This window comes from Cibotium barometz, chromosome 41 (genome assembly GCF_041138505.1).
Source record: "Cibotium barometz isolate CiBa-2024 chromosome 41, ASM4113850v1, whole genome shotgun sequence".
Taxonomy (NCBI): Eukaryota; Viridiplantae; Streptophyta; class Polypodiopsida; order Cyatheales; family Cibotiaceae; genus Cibotium; species Cibotium barometz.
In genome coordinates, this window is record NC_141086.1 from 33102037 (window position 1) to 33117244 (window position 15208).

Sequence of the window (15208 nt, forward strand, 5' to 3'; positions counted from 1 at the left end):
AGGATGAGCTGCACCTTGCTATCATCCATTGAGATTCCCTGTCTGGAGACAATGTGTCCCAGGATCACTCCATGTCTAACCCAAAATTGACATTTAGTGGGTTCAATGATATGCGATATAGCCTGCATCTTTTTAACACCTTACGTAAACAGTCTAGGTGTGCCTTCCATGAGGAGTTGACACAAAGGTCATCCATAAATACCTCAAGGAATTTCCAAAGATATTCCTTATAGAGGCGGTGCTGCACATTAGACGCTGTTGGAAGGTGTGAGGCACATTGGCCAGCCCAAAGGGCATGACATGGTATGCGTAAGTGCCCCATTCGATGGTGTAGGTTGTTTTGTGTTGATCCTTGGGGTCAATTAACACCTGGTTGTAGTCGGAGAATCCATCAAGAAAGTTGTAGGCTTCCTTTCTTGCTACTCATTCTAGCACATGTTCAGTGAAGGTTCAGTGAAGGGTAAGGGATAATGATCCGTTATTGTGGTGGCATTGACCTTTTTGAGGTCCATGCACACTCTTACCTTCCCATTATTTTTCGGTACTATCACAATGGGTGATACCCATTCCGTTTTATTTCATAGATGAATCCAACGTCAATTAGTCTATCAATCTCTTCTCGGACCATCTTGGAATATTTGGGTTTCATAGGATAAGCCCTTTTTTTGATCGGCCTTGCTCCATCCACTATCGAGATGGTGTGCTTGACTACTTTGGGAGGTACACCTTTCATATCCGTGTACTTCTAGGCAAAGCAATCCTGGAATTCTACAAGCAAAACGATGAGCTTAGTCTCTTCCTCTATCGAGAGGTCTTCTCCAATGTATACTAGTCTCGGGTCTTTGCCCGAGCCTGCCAGGTTAATTTCTTTTACCTTGGCTAGACCATCATATGAGGTCCCTGGTTGTCCATTGTGGGACCTTTGGGTCGAGTCATATTGCACAAATCTATCAGCCATCTGAAAGGTCTTAAAGTGTTTGGGCACCTGTTGGTCTCTTCTGCCCTAGTGCTTTCTTCTTCTACTAGCCTTTTGGCTTCTTTTTTTGCCAGTGCTAACTTCTTATTGCATGCTCTGAGTGTACCTCCTTGAGGTCTTCTTGGATATGGGAAATTATACATCCCATGGCCTAGTTTATTTTACAATTATAGCGAACGAGCTCTTGTGCTTGCCTTCTTGGTCCTCTCCGAGCCTTTGGTGGTTCTTGTGGTCTAGGGTTTTGCATTAAGTTGAGGTTCAAGCTCTCCAACTGCTAGGTTAATTTATGGAGAAGCTCATGTTGTGAGGTTTCTATAGGTGGTGGTGGTGCTCCTAAGGCCCCTGATTCTCTTTGTGCCAAGTTAAGTGTTGGACCCTTAGAAATATCCTCCTCCCACCTTCCCATATCCAAATCCAATCTAGGCCTATGTGCCTAATATCTTAACTTTCTATCTTTTTCCCTGGCCACCCCAAGTGCATCTTCGAAGTTCACATGAAATTTAGATTCTACCTTTCCCCTTAGAGGAGGAAACAAGCCAGTGACAAATCTATCCATCTTTAAAAAATTTAGTGCTGCTTCTTCCAATGGAAAAGAGGCACTCCACCTTGTCCAACAATCCTGAAATTTAGTCTCATACCTTAGAAAATCTTGGAGATAACTTTTGTTGATGTAGGAGCAACTACTACCATAATCCTTCTAAAGTATCTCCTCTTCCATATTTTTGTAAGAAAGCTTGGCAGAGGATCTCCCATCCATCTTTGGTAGCTTGTAGAAGGGTGTCATACCAGGTTCTAGCTTCCTCTTTTAGAACAAGCGAGAAAGTCCTAACCTTAATATCCTCGATATCTCTCCCATAAATGAGATGGGCAAGTGGGCCATCTCCAAATCATCCAGGAATCCTAATGCATCTAAACAATTTAGGACATTAAGATGAATAGAAATACATCAAACATGAGCTCATAATTGAGAAGGGGCAAAATGAAGGGTGTAGGTGATGCATCGACTTCTTCCAACCGCTCTGCTCTAAAGAGAAATGCAAGGCCTTGCTAGAAATTGGCATTGTGGCTTAGAACTACATGAATTGATAGGGTTGGAATAGGTTGTTAAGGATGATTCGGCCTAATTGGCAAATTAGGGCAGTTCATCTATATGAGATGGGGCTAACCGATAGAGCAATTGTAAAATGAAGGGGTTTCGAGAAGGCTCCTCAGTGGGTCACCATTTAATTAGAGGGAAAAAATTGAATGGAATGGCCTCTACACCCCAGCCACCTCCCTGACTCATGAAGGGCCACTAGGGGAAGGGCTTCCCTAGCAACCATGGAGAAGGGGGCACCACCTAGCCAAATGAAGGTGGGCTAGGACATCTACACAATGATGTGGTTATTCATAACGGAAACAAGTGAGCAATAAGAATGAATGTCACCCCAAATGACATCAACTCAAAACTCTCCCAACAAGAGGAAAATGCTTAAGAACACATGAGAGTCATGAAGAGGAGAGGAGTCATCTTACTAAAAAGAGTCCTCATGTACAAAGGTTATCATGGGGAAGAGGATGGAGAGAGTGAGAGTGAGAGTGCATGGAATGATAAAAAAAGTGATGCTAAGTGCAAGACTTCCATGGTGCCCTTACTCACATCATACCGAATCATTAGATGAATACATACCGAATCATTAGATGAATACATACCGAATCATTAGATGAATACATAGTTGATGAAAGCTCCACAATGTACAAAATATTAGGAGTAGTGGGTACTTGGGTGTGTAGGGATGGCATCAGAGTGAGAGGGTTGTGACTTGGTGTTGAGATTGAGTGACATTGGGAGTGGGATTTGGTGCTTAAGGGCTACTTTGGGGTGAGCCTATGGGGAGGGGGTTTGTTGAGATTATGGGGATATGGGGTGTGCTTATGTTTTTTCTTAGGAAAGAGGGGGGGTATTTATAACTCCATGGATCCATGGGTTAGACTCCTAACCAGGGTTGGGGGAATTCATGAAGGAGCCATAATAGTGCATTTTAGAATGAGTACAAGTGCCCCCACCCAAAGCCCTCAGATAGAGCTAAGGGTGGTAAGGAGGAAGGAATGAAGTGCTTTTACAAAGGTGATGCTATAGGCATATTTTCTGGCTATGTATTTTACATAGGTGGATTTAGAAGCCTCTTAAGAGGGGAAAAGTTGATGTGAGGATACCATGCCATCTTTACAAGGCTCTCAAGAGGGAAAAAGTCGATGTGAGGATACCATGCCATCTTTATTGCAAAGAGTTCCCGAATGGAAGGGACTTGTTGTGATACTACTTCTTTTGTTTCTATTTTGCTGCGCGTGATGAGTATCCAATCGCCTTGACTTTACCATGCACTAGAGTACAACACCATTTTCATGTAGGGGTGTATGCATGGATGGATGCCTAGAAGAATTATGCATAGAAGAAGTATGCATCATACCTCGTATATATACATATCTATGTATTGCATGATAATAAGGTTGCTCTTTGCATAGTTATGTGTGAATAGCACTTGAGCATTGCCACATGCAAAGCACATATGCTATAGAATTGGTGGGCATGCATACATGGATCTTTATTTTGCCATCACCCGAAATATTTTATCCACAATATAGATGATGACTTCTTTATTTATATATATATATATATATATATATATATATATATATATATATATATATATATATATGCCTTTATGTAAATACATGTACATATATATGTATGTGAGAGTGTGTGCTTCACGGCGACAGAGAGGGTCATAAGGTGTGAGTATAGGAGTGTGTAGGGGAAAGGTGTAGGGATGAGAGAGTGTAAGAATGGAAGAAGTGGGTGTGAAATAGTAAAGGAAGGGAGGGAGAGTGTGAATGGGTGTGTGTGTGTGGGTGGCTGGGTGGTTGCGAATGACCCCAAGAGGGGGGGTGAGAGTAGAGAGGAGGAGAGGGTGATAATGGTGGCGCCAAGATGCATGAGCTAATGGCCATCTCGTCTCCCTCGTCATCTTGGACCCATCCCCCCCTTGGCTGCATCTAAGACTGGTAGGGCATGGGATAGCAAGGGGGTGGTGTCTTATATATATATATATATATATATATATAAAAGACACCACCCCCTGACAAGAGGGTGGTCCTATGGAGGAAACAAACAACCCAAGAGAGAGGTCAAGGAATCTATAAAATATATTTATATATGAAGGGTGACGTGCCCAAGGGGTAGCAGTCAAAGAGAACTTAAATGCGGGGGTAGGCTTTAGCTTTGGAAGAGTACTAAAAGAAGAAACTCACTGTATATGGCTATATACATACATGTTCATGTGTATGAAAATAGGTGGAATCTCTAGCATATGTACAGAGTCAGTAGGCCATCCAGTGAAAAGGAATAAAATATATTATTCACTATTTATAGGGAAAGTAATTTAGGAAAAGTAAATACTTGTCTACCTTAATAAGGCAATGAACTATATAATGTGTTAAAACCCCAAACAACAATTCTTATAAAGTTTGCAAACAAGAGTAGGGCATACAAGTACTGAAATAGAAAGGAAAAAATGAGGACAAAAGCTAGTATGTACAAGAATATACTAGGGTTCCGGCCAGAATTAGATGCTCCAAGTGGTGGGTGTGAAAACCCCGAATCAATGAGAAGCAAGGTGGCAAAGAGCCTGCATAGGACAAGGACAAGGATGGCCAAGGGTCACAGGAGATAAAGACCAAATCTAGAGATAGAAAAAGACTCCTAGGGACAGCAAGACAAGAAACACCAGCCAGAAAGAGGCCAAGGCCCACCAGTCTCTCTGACAGGTCTACATAAGAACCTACACAAGAACTGCAAAAGCCCGAAGAACAAAAAGAGCAATCAAAGAAAGGGGACTAGCATGTGTAACCTTAATAATTTGATTTCATGATCTACCATCTTCCACAAGCCTACAAATCAAGCAATATAAGCCTCCGCATTACCCAGACCAAAGAACATTCACAATACCCATGCATTTTTACGATTGTTTTCTAAGGAAGATCCAGAGCCTGTTATCCCATAGCACGCTATACTCTTAGAAAATGAGGAAAGCGTAGGCAAAGAAAGTTCAAATGAGGAGGGGGAGTAGCTTAGGAATTCATAAGTCAACCTTCTTTGCAAAAGAGAGATTTTTTGGTATAACAATTTCATTTACCTCATAGCTCGCCATAGAGTGCAATCTTCTTTGCGATACCCAAAATCTATAAAAATGGAGCTACCTCTGTTAAAAGGGTAACTAGAGTTAAGATGGTAGTAGTGGAAAATATGGATCATTTAGAACATGAGAGGGCTAGCTAGAGAGGGTTGATTGGGGTACTACCACACATACCACTCAAGGATAACTTTTCACCAAAAGCACTATGGAAAACCAGCCAGCTTGGAGGGGCAAAGACCTCCGGTTAAGAAATATGTACTATAAGGCACTAACCCAGCAAACAAAGAATAGATCCGTAATACATGCTAATCAAGAGGATCTCTTCATGGCAGTAGTACTTTGAGTGGTGATGAGACCAGGAAGCATGCCTCTATAGCCCTTGCACAAGCCCTCACCACTATTACCCACTCTTCTGAGAGGGAACCACAACTAAGAACAACCCCTATCTAGACTCACTTTTCCCAGATTCCAAGATCTAACTCCAAACAGTCCACTTCCAGCCCTCTTCTATACCCAAAATCCACCAAAAACAGCTTTAAAATCCCTATGTTGTTGAGCCCTGTTTTTGACACTCCTCTCAAAGCCCAAGTGGCCCAATCTCCTAGTGGAAGCAAGTACTCAGTGGGGGCTTCAAATCTATACCACCCTCACCCTAAGAATCCTTCTCAGCTTTGAGCAGCAAATGCCAGAAGATGGCCACATACCCTTGGTGCACTCAGCCCAGAACTATTTTAAAACAACTTGTAGGCCTGTTTTCAAGAGATAAAAACTTGTGAAGAATGCAAGAACGAGATAGAAACGGTGTTTTCTCTACAGATTGAAAACTCTAAAGATTTTCTCACTCACCCTCAAACACAAGACACACAATTATGAAGTTGCATCAAAGATAAAGCTGGATCTAAAATGCAAGACAAGGGACACAAAAAAACATTGTTCTCTTCACCAAAACTCTGTTACACCATAGATCTTCAAAATTCTTTCCCAATTACTTGCTAGATATAAAATGCAAGACAAGGGGCACAAAAAACATTGTTCTCTTCACCAAAACTCTGTTACAACATAGATCTTCAGAATTCTATCCCAAGCACCTGCCTTAGGCTCTCTTGGTCAGGTACAAGAAGGGTGAATTATGTAGAAGCTGATGATTTACAAAATTCAGCTAGCTGGTAGCCTCATGCTTTTCACACTAAATTTGGAAAGTTTTGGTTATACTAGATGGGGCCACTCATCAGGACCATTTATTTTGTGTGGCTATAATCCTGGCTTATGGGCTTATTATGATTACTGGGTGTTGGGCATGCACTTGTCCTAGGCACCAGAGCCTGGACACTAAAAAACCCATCATTATTTGCCCAAATCCCCTTTGGTTAGAGAATTCATGCTGAACCACATCCTGCTAGCTCATCAAGATGGTCCTCAAGGAAGTCCTCAAGGAAGAATAGATCCAAATCCTAGGAAGTGTCTTCAAGATCAGCTGGAACATTTTGCATCCCCCTCCTAGCTAGCATCCATCATTATTGAATCCTTTTGGATAGTCATAATTCTATACCACTATGACTTGAGTCTATAGCCATTCACTCTCTTAGAATGCCATTGATCATCCAGATTAGCCAGTTGATATGTTCCATTCTCATATGCATTGTTAACCACTCTGGTTAACATTACTTTTCAAGTGTGGCTACGCTCATTGTTTTGTAACTTATCTTTTATGATCGCACAAAGTGCTTAATGATGAAAGAGACATGGGATGTCCAAGCTTACGGCTTGTGTAATGTTGGTCATAGAAAAGAGTTGTACATAGAGCTAAGAAGACTAGTTTTGGGCCCCCAATTGTAAATGGGCAGCCAGCCATTGTAAACTATGAGCTCTTGTATATAAGGCATTTTATGAAATATGAAAAGGGACAATCCCATTAGTCTCATTTGAGTTCTCTCTCTCTCTCTCTCTCTCTCTCTCTCTCTCTCTTATGAGCTTGTGGATGTATGCTTTCTTGTTGTTTGCTTATATGCTTGATTGTTGTTGTGTGTGCTTGTAGGGATGGTGATGATCTAGCTTCTCCTCTCCCCTCCCCTCTCTTTGCTCTCTACCAAGGTTCCTCTTGCATTCATGTGGCATGGAGTGAAGGTTGAGCTTTCCATAGCTCCCTCCTTCTTGCTCTCTACTTAGCTCTTGAATCTCTACTTGTTGGGTGCCCAAGTAGAGGTGGAGTAAGCCCCTAGTAGCTTCACATCAAGGAGTTAACCCTATTTACGGTTGGCTAAGTGCACATCTCCGAACTTGACCCTTGCATGTTGTTTCTCTTCTTCTCTCCCTCTCTCTTGTGTGCAAGGTAGTATGTTAGGATAAACATCTTTGGCGCCACTATCGGGGATTGCATTTAGCTTAGGGTCCTCCACTTCTTTCATTTGCTAGAGTTCTCATTTGGCCCCGTTGGAGTGTAAATCCACGGGTTGTTTGCTTGTGTTTGTGAGTTTGATGGTATCTGTGGAGCTATGGAGGTCAATCGGAGCATTGAGGTATTCACCGAGTGCGGGAGAAGCAAGTAAGTGTTCAATCTTTGCCTTTGACACTCATGCAAATTTTTGGTTTTTTGTTCTTCTTTCATTAAGTTTGCACCATATCTTAATTAAAAAATTAATCTTAATTAATTTGACTTGCTTAATCATTGTAGGCATCACTAAATAGCTTGAGACTAGATCTAGCTCTCTATCAAATCAAAAATTCAAAAAAACATTGGGAATATACTTAAAATTGCAAGAATTTGAGGAGGAAACAAGGCAAAAATCCCATTTTGCAGACTTTTCTGAGAAGCGAACGGATTTTCCTTTCACAGGCCACGACCGTGGCAAATGTGCCATGCCCGTACCATTCTCTCTGGCCAAATCTTGGGAAATTTCCAGCCTTGAATGTGGCAGCAGTTAGTATTAAAAATAGAATATTTGCATTAAGTGGGTATAAAGTGAATTTAGCTAAGGGGGTACAGTTGCAGTATCATGGAATATTGTAGGTGGTAGTTAGACCTGCAACCTTAAATTCTCTGAAAAATCTCTGAAATTTGACAATGCCATGGTCATTTTTTCCATTTCTGCCACCACGGCTGTTCCTTCCCATAGTGTATGCCCGTTCTAGAGTATTCATCTCATTTGCCACGTCCATGTTAGTTTTTCCATGCCCATGTCAATCTCTTTTGCCCCAGCTTTAGAAAGCGTACGGCCGTTCCACTTGTGCCACGCCCGTACCAGTTGTCATGTCTAAAGTGTACACCCATGGTAAACTTGCCACGCTCGTACCATCCACCTGCCCCATGCTCGTACCTTCTCCATCCAAAAGCGTACGCCTGTGTCTTTCGGGAAGTGTATACCCATGCCATCTGCTCCCTGAGAAGCGTACACCCGTTCCCTTTTAAAGCATACACTTGTACCATCTTAAAGTATACACGTGTACCATTCCCAAAAAAAGGGATTGTTCACAGGGGGTTCTGAACAGTAGTTCCACACTTCCATGCACCTATGTTCGGGTAAATTGATGTGAAACAACCCTCTTTTTGACAACGTAAACTCTCATGAAACTCATAAGGTCAAACCCATTGGTCAATACCATGTGGAGCCAAATGGTGCTCGTCTTTGATAGCATTAGTGAGAGCAAAGACCATCCTAGCATGGGACGAGAAACTACTCACCTCAGAGACAGGAAAACCTGAAGCTCAGTCTATAGATAGACCACCTATGCTGCCCGAGCTAAGGAACCGATTGACGCTAATCGGCTCCCAATAAAGCTTACCGAATATCCTAACCCCATAGAGAAGAAAGAAAGACTCTTGGCAACCCAAGAATTGATCAGGGATTCCCAAGCACAAATAGAAGACAAGCCTCATACTACCTACCTTGAGCCATGTCCATCGGTCTCCAACATGAGACCTGGTGAAGAAGCTCATGTATACTCTAGAGAGGTCCCAGACCCCCACAGAGGCTAACACAAGCAGCAGCATCCATTATAGTAGCTACCCCCCCACCAAGGAAACCAAGTAGCCGAATATCTGAGAAATCTGGGAGATGACCATCTTAAAAGAACGGACACAGAAATCCCCATCCGCATCCCGTATACACATAAGAGCTTAAGATTAAGTCAAAGCGATCTTCCTCATGGAACAGCCTCCACTCCTAGAGACATTACTGGTCTCTCTTCCTTCCCTTCTTCTCAGATCCAGATCCCTATAGCCCGGGCTTATGGAAAGATCTAAAGGATTGGATGAAGGGATGCCTCGGGGAGGGCATGCAAGAATCCATGGAGCTAGACAGCTTTAATGAGTCAGAGCAAGACGAACTTGTTGTACCCCACAAAATCAATGGCACTCCCACAATTCGAGTAAATAAGTTTTGACAATACTTTGAAGGCGACGAACTCAATGCAGCTTTGCCGATAACCTTCGATGGCCTCCAGGTCACAGCAATCCTGGACGAGGGAGCAGGAGTGAGCATTGTCATAGAACAATGCTGGGAAAAATGGGAGCATCCCCCATAGATGACACCACATTGCTAGTCAAACTTGCTCACGGAGCCAAAGCTAGACCCATTGGTCTACTGAAGGATTTGAAAATAAAGATCCTTGGAACCACCTATCGCCATACCTTTGTGGTGATGAACTTTGGACATCAACCCGTTTCATATGATTGTATCCTCGGGCGACCATTCATTGATGAGGGAATCCAAAATGATCCACGATTGGGATATTGACCACATCTACATTTGAAGGAAAGATCAAACAACAAAGATTAACCTACTCACGTCGAAGGTTCATCTAATAAGTGGCAGACCCTTTGCAGAGGACTCAGTAGGTAACAACAACTAGATCCACTGCACCCATCTGTATCGAATGTGCCACAAGACACTAGATGATGCAAAGGATAGTGTGAGGAATGTGCACCTCTTCGGGAGCCGGAAGACTATGAGAATTGGATGCATATCCTTGCCACCCTAGACATACTTCCTAGACGCACGAGAACAAGGTTTACTATGGTAGACGGGCAAGAGATCATATCTCTATACATGCTTAATACTGCATACCTGCCTAATGTTGATACTCAAGAACTTGAATAGGCTATTAAAGCGGAACCATCAAGAGAAACACGCTCCCACAGGACTCGCAAGCCCGATGGATTCCCTGGGATAGAATGATATGTCCCCTTACGATTCGGACACTCACTGGCTAAAGTATGTTGGGGAAACTAAGCACATCACCACTTCAACCAAATATGGCAAAAGGAGTTCGCCACATAGCTCCCTTCTGGTCCACACGACCACCCCAAAGCCAATGGAACCCGTTGATCCCAAACTTAAACTGAAAAAGCTTTGCCGCTCTACGTGCAGAGCACGCAATAAGAAGTTAGCGTTGGTGGAAAAAGAAGCCAAAAGGCTAGTAGAAGAAGAAAGCGCTAGGATGGAAGAGACCAAACAAAACACTTCAAGACCTTTCAACAAATAGCTAAAAGATTTGTGTAATATGACTCAGCCCAAAGGTCCCACAATAGACAACCAGGGACCTCAAATGATGGTCTAGCCAAGGTAAAAGAAATTAACCTGGCAAGCTCGGGTGAAGACCCGAGACCAGTATACATTGGAGAAGACCTCTCTATAGAGAAAGAGACCGAGCTCATCGCTCTGCTTGGAAAATTCTAGGATTGCTTCACTTGGAAGTACACAGATATGAAAGGTGTACCTCCCGAAGTAGTCAAGTACACCATCCTTGGAAGTACACAGATATGAAAGGTGTACCTCCCGAAGTAGTCAAGTACACCATCCTAATGGTTGATAGAGCAAGGCTGGTCAAACAAAGGGCTTATCCTATGAACCCGAAATATTCCAAGATGGTCCAAGAAGAGATTGATAGACTAATTGATGCCGGATTCATCTACAAAATAGAGCATACAAAATGGGTATCTAGATCCACTCCATTTGTGTTAAAGGTGCCACAAGAAACTACATGATGATGAAAAGGATAATGAGGAATGTGCACCTCTTCTGGAGCCAGAAGAGGTGCACATTCCTCTTCTGGAGCCAGAAGAGGTGCACATTCCTCTTCTGGAGTCTTCTGGAGCCAGAAGACTCTGAGAATTTGTTGCATATCCTTGCTACCCTAGACATACTTCCTTGAGAACAAGGTTTGCTATGGCAGATATGCAAGAGATCACATCTCTATACATGCTTAGCATTGCATACATGCGTAATGTTACCAGTCAAGAACTTGAATAGACCATTAAAGTGGAACCATCAAGGGAAACACGCTCCCACAGGACTCGCAAGCCCGACAGATTCCCTGGGACAGAATGATATGTGTTCTCTTACGATTCAGACACCCACAGGCTAAAGTATGTTAGGGCAATTGAAGCACATGACCACTTCAACAAAATATGCAAAAGGAGCTCGCCCAATAGCTCCCTTCTAAGCCTGATGGTTTATTAAAAAAATATAAACTTATTCCCCCCAAAAGGTAATGGTGAAATTTCTTTACCACATAAACCATTGCTAAGCCCTTCCTTCTGTGGTTGAATTCTTCTCCAGATCATTGAGTTTTCTATTGGCCTAACTAATAAGAGAGTCCATGTTCTTTTTGCGAGGTTGAGATAATATACATCCTATAGTGTATGCTAGTGCATCTACATGTACGTGGAAGATGCCATCCTACCTTGGTGCTCTAAAAATAAGAGCTATTAAGTTTAAATCAAGGCATCCTTAAGTTTATGGAATGACTTTTTGTATACATGAATATGAAGCGTCTATAATACCCCATGTGATGAATCTTTGGGCTGCTTTTAGTGTTTTGGGTCTTTCGAGTTCACTCAGACCTTTCCTTTATCCATGGAGATTATGTTTTTAGACACCATGTACCTTAGGATTACACCCTGTCTAACCATGAACTTGCACTTGTCAAGGTTGAGACACAATCTGTAACATCGACATCTTTCGAACACTAGTCACAGGGGTATGTGCTCTTGTCTCAAGTTTGAGTTCATGTAGAGATCATCCATGAATATCTTTGAGAACTTATGTAGAAAATGCTTGTTTTTTGTGTACATAAGTCTCTAAAATGCTTGTTTTTTGTGTACATAAGTCTCTAAAATGTAGCTAGTGCATTGGTTAAACCAAATAGCATCACTTTATATGCAAATGTTTCCCATTCTATAACAAATGCTATCTTATGTTGGTCCTTTGTGTTAATGGATACTCGGTTGTACCCAAAAAATCTATCTACTAAGAGGTTGTAGGCTTCTTTTCCTTCCACTCTTTCTAATACATGTTTAATGCGTGGAAGTGGGTAATGATCTCTTCTTGTGGCTACGTTCACTTTCTTCAAGTTTACACATGCAAATCTTATCATTCTTCTTGGTTAGAATCACAATTGGTGACACCCACCCTTTATAAACACTCAAAATAGCTACACTAGAGGAAGACTAACATAAGGCTAGATCATCTCACTTAGGGCCTCACTAATGATGCTATCCGAATGTGAGCTATTCTAGTAGCTTCTCTTGTGATTGTTCTCGAATAGACTTTTCACTTGGGAAATGCATATGATTCCTCCAAGGAAGTGTCCCTCCATAATTCTCATGAACAAAAGTCATATCGCTAACTCAAGGAGACTTTTGACGTCCTATTCCTCGATCATGGAGCACATGTTTCTACTTGAATTTATTCTTTTTCTATAATAAAAATCTCATTTTCCCAAGTTTACTAAGTTTTTCAAACAATATTTGGATTTCATTTGGAAAGCACCCACTTATTCAAGTCCACCCTATCTCCCGCCTTCCCCAGTGGTGTATCTAATTTCTTCCTTGACTAGATCGATATGCACAGCTTAGACCCCATCCATTCCCCTGGGTCTAGCCTACTGCCATACCACACTGGACCTACATAGCTGGCAAACTCACACACCTATAATTGATATTCTTGATTCATTTACTGACACACCCAGCCCAAATGCATTGGAAGATGGTTCACGCACACGCTCCATAGTATACAAGTTTTTGAAATTTACAATTTACTTTTAACACTTTTAAGGGTAGAGAAAAACATATATATTAAGAATCGTACTGAAAATACTAAAATATTATCCATCTTAACAAATAGTAATAATATCACATGTATCCAAAGCATCTCCTCGCACCATACCTTTGCTCCTAGAACCAGGAAGATACGCACCTATTTAAGCCTGAGCACTCCAACTTGTGCTACCATCTGGCGAGGAGCCCATAAGTCTCGCATCCTAGATCAGCAAGAGCCACTTCTGATCCTTCCTAAGGCATAAACTCACCAGGTTATGCTTGCACCAGAGTCTTGTGACTAGCCTAGACCTTTCTGGCCTAGTACACTCTAGAGTTGCCTCTTTCCTCACACCAAGCGTGTCAAGAGCACACCCATGTCCATCAAGATGGGTCAAGGTCATGGATAACGTCCACCTAACATCATATCAACTTGTTGTGAGGTACCTTCACAAGTTCCACTAGGTATTTTAAAAATTCCACTAAGTAATTTACAAACAATATCTAAACAAATTTTCAAACATGATCAAGTAACCATGCTTATGCATGCATCGCAAAATGGGGTAAACCATCACAAGTTCCAATGAGACAGTCTTGGTCTTCCATCGAATCTCTGAACGCATTTTCTGATCTCACCACTTTTAGTGCAAGACTTTCAATAACATTTTAGGATATCTTCAAATTCTATGATAAGTCCCAAGGTTACTTATTTCTAATTTGGTCCTTGTTTACTAAGATGAGCCTTAATCTGTACTTTTCACTAGACCAAGGACACATAGTCTTTTAATTGTGATCTACTTTTGCTCAAAGTCTCCGATCCTTTTCTCTCACATTGTGATTTCTCTTGTTTCTCTAAGGTGTCAACTAAGTTTGTGTTCTTCTAATCTTTATATGCTAAGGTCTTAATCTCACTATCACAAGCTTCTAGCTTTTCAACCAACTTGATGTCTCCAAGGTAAATCTCTTTGGGGTTCTTATTCTTTCTTTAAGGCCTTTCTCTCTATTATTTATTCTTTAAATCCAAAAGAGAATCCATCTAGGAAAAGTTCTCTTTATATACCAGATGCTAACGCCAAGTTAACTTATAAACAAGCTTGGAAAATTACTATAGATTTATCTCTAATGCCTTAATGGACATTTGTATTAGTCCCTATTCTTCGCTCAAGGTCTATAATCCTTTTTATTTCTCTTAAGCTTGAGTCTCTACTAACCTTAGTTTTTCTAATTCTTAATTTCTACATATTGACTTTCTATTTCTAGAGTTTCACTACCTCTATTTTAGGTCTCAAGGTTGTACAATAATACTCTCCACCTAAGGTTTCCAAATATCGGCAATGTTTAAGCCACATGCTTTCTTCTTATAATTCATTCTTTAACATAAAAAATCCCTTTAAATGAAGCAAATTCTAAACATTACTATGGTTATAATATGCACATTTATGTGCACAGTTCTTTTCAAGAACTAAATTGATAGATAAAGGAATTTCTAAAATTAACATGAAGATATCACATAACCTCTTTCTTAATACTAACTCAATGTGTACTAGGGTGAAAATTAGCATATTTATGTCTACTATGTGCAACCAACACATTATTTCACATGTGATTTTTTACTCTTTAATGAGTTCCTTCCCATAATATGTCCATCTAAATCTAGGCTTGATTAAGGTCTAAATTAATATATTAATAGTCCACCATCCTTTATTTGTAATCTATTTGACAAACTATGCCTATAGGCACCTTGATTTGTTTTTAACTAACCTTAGTCTAAAACTATTAATCTTTGCTGACCTTGATTCTTATTCAAGACAATATCTTACCTTATACTTTGCCAAAACATCTGTTTTTTCTTACTTTAGATCTACAAATGTGACTTCTCTATATGGGTGTGCTAGCATGTCCCCATCGCATTCTCACACTTTTGTCACACTAGAGTGCTTCCGTGGGGCTATGCAGGTGAAGGGAGAGCCCTCTTTTCCTAGATGGATGTAAAATAACTATAGACTTTTTGATAGTTCTCAC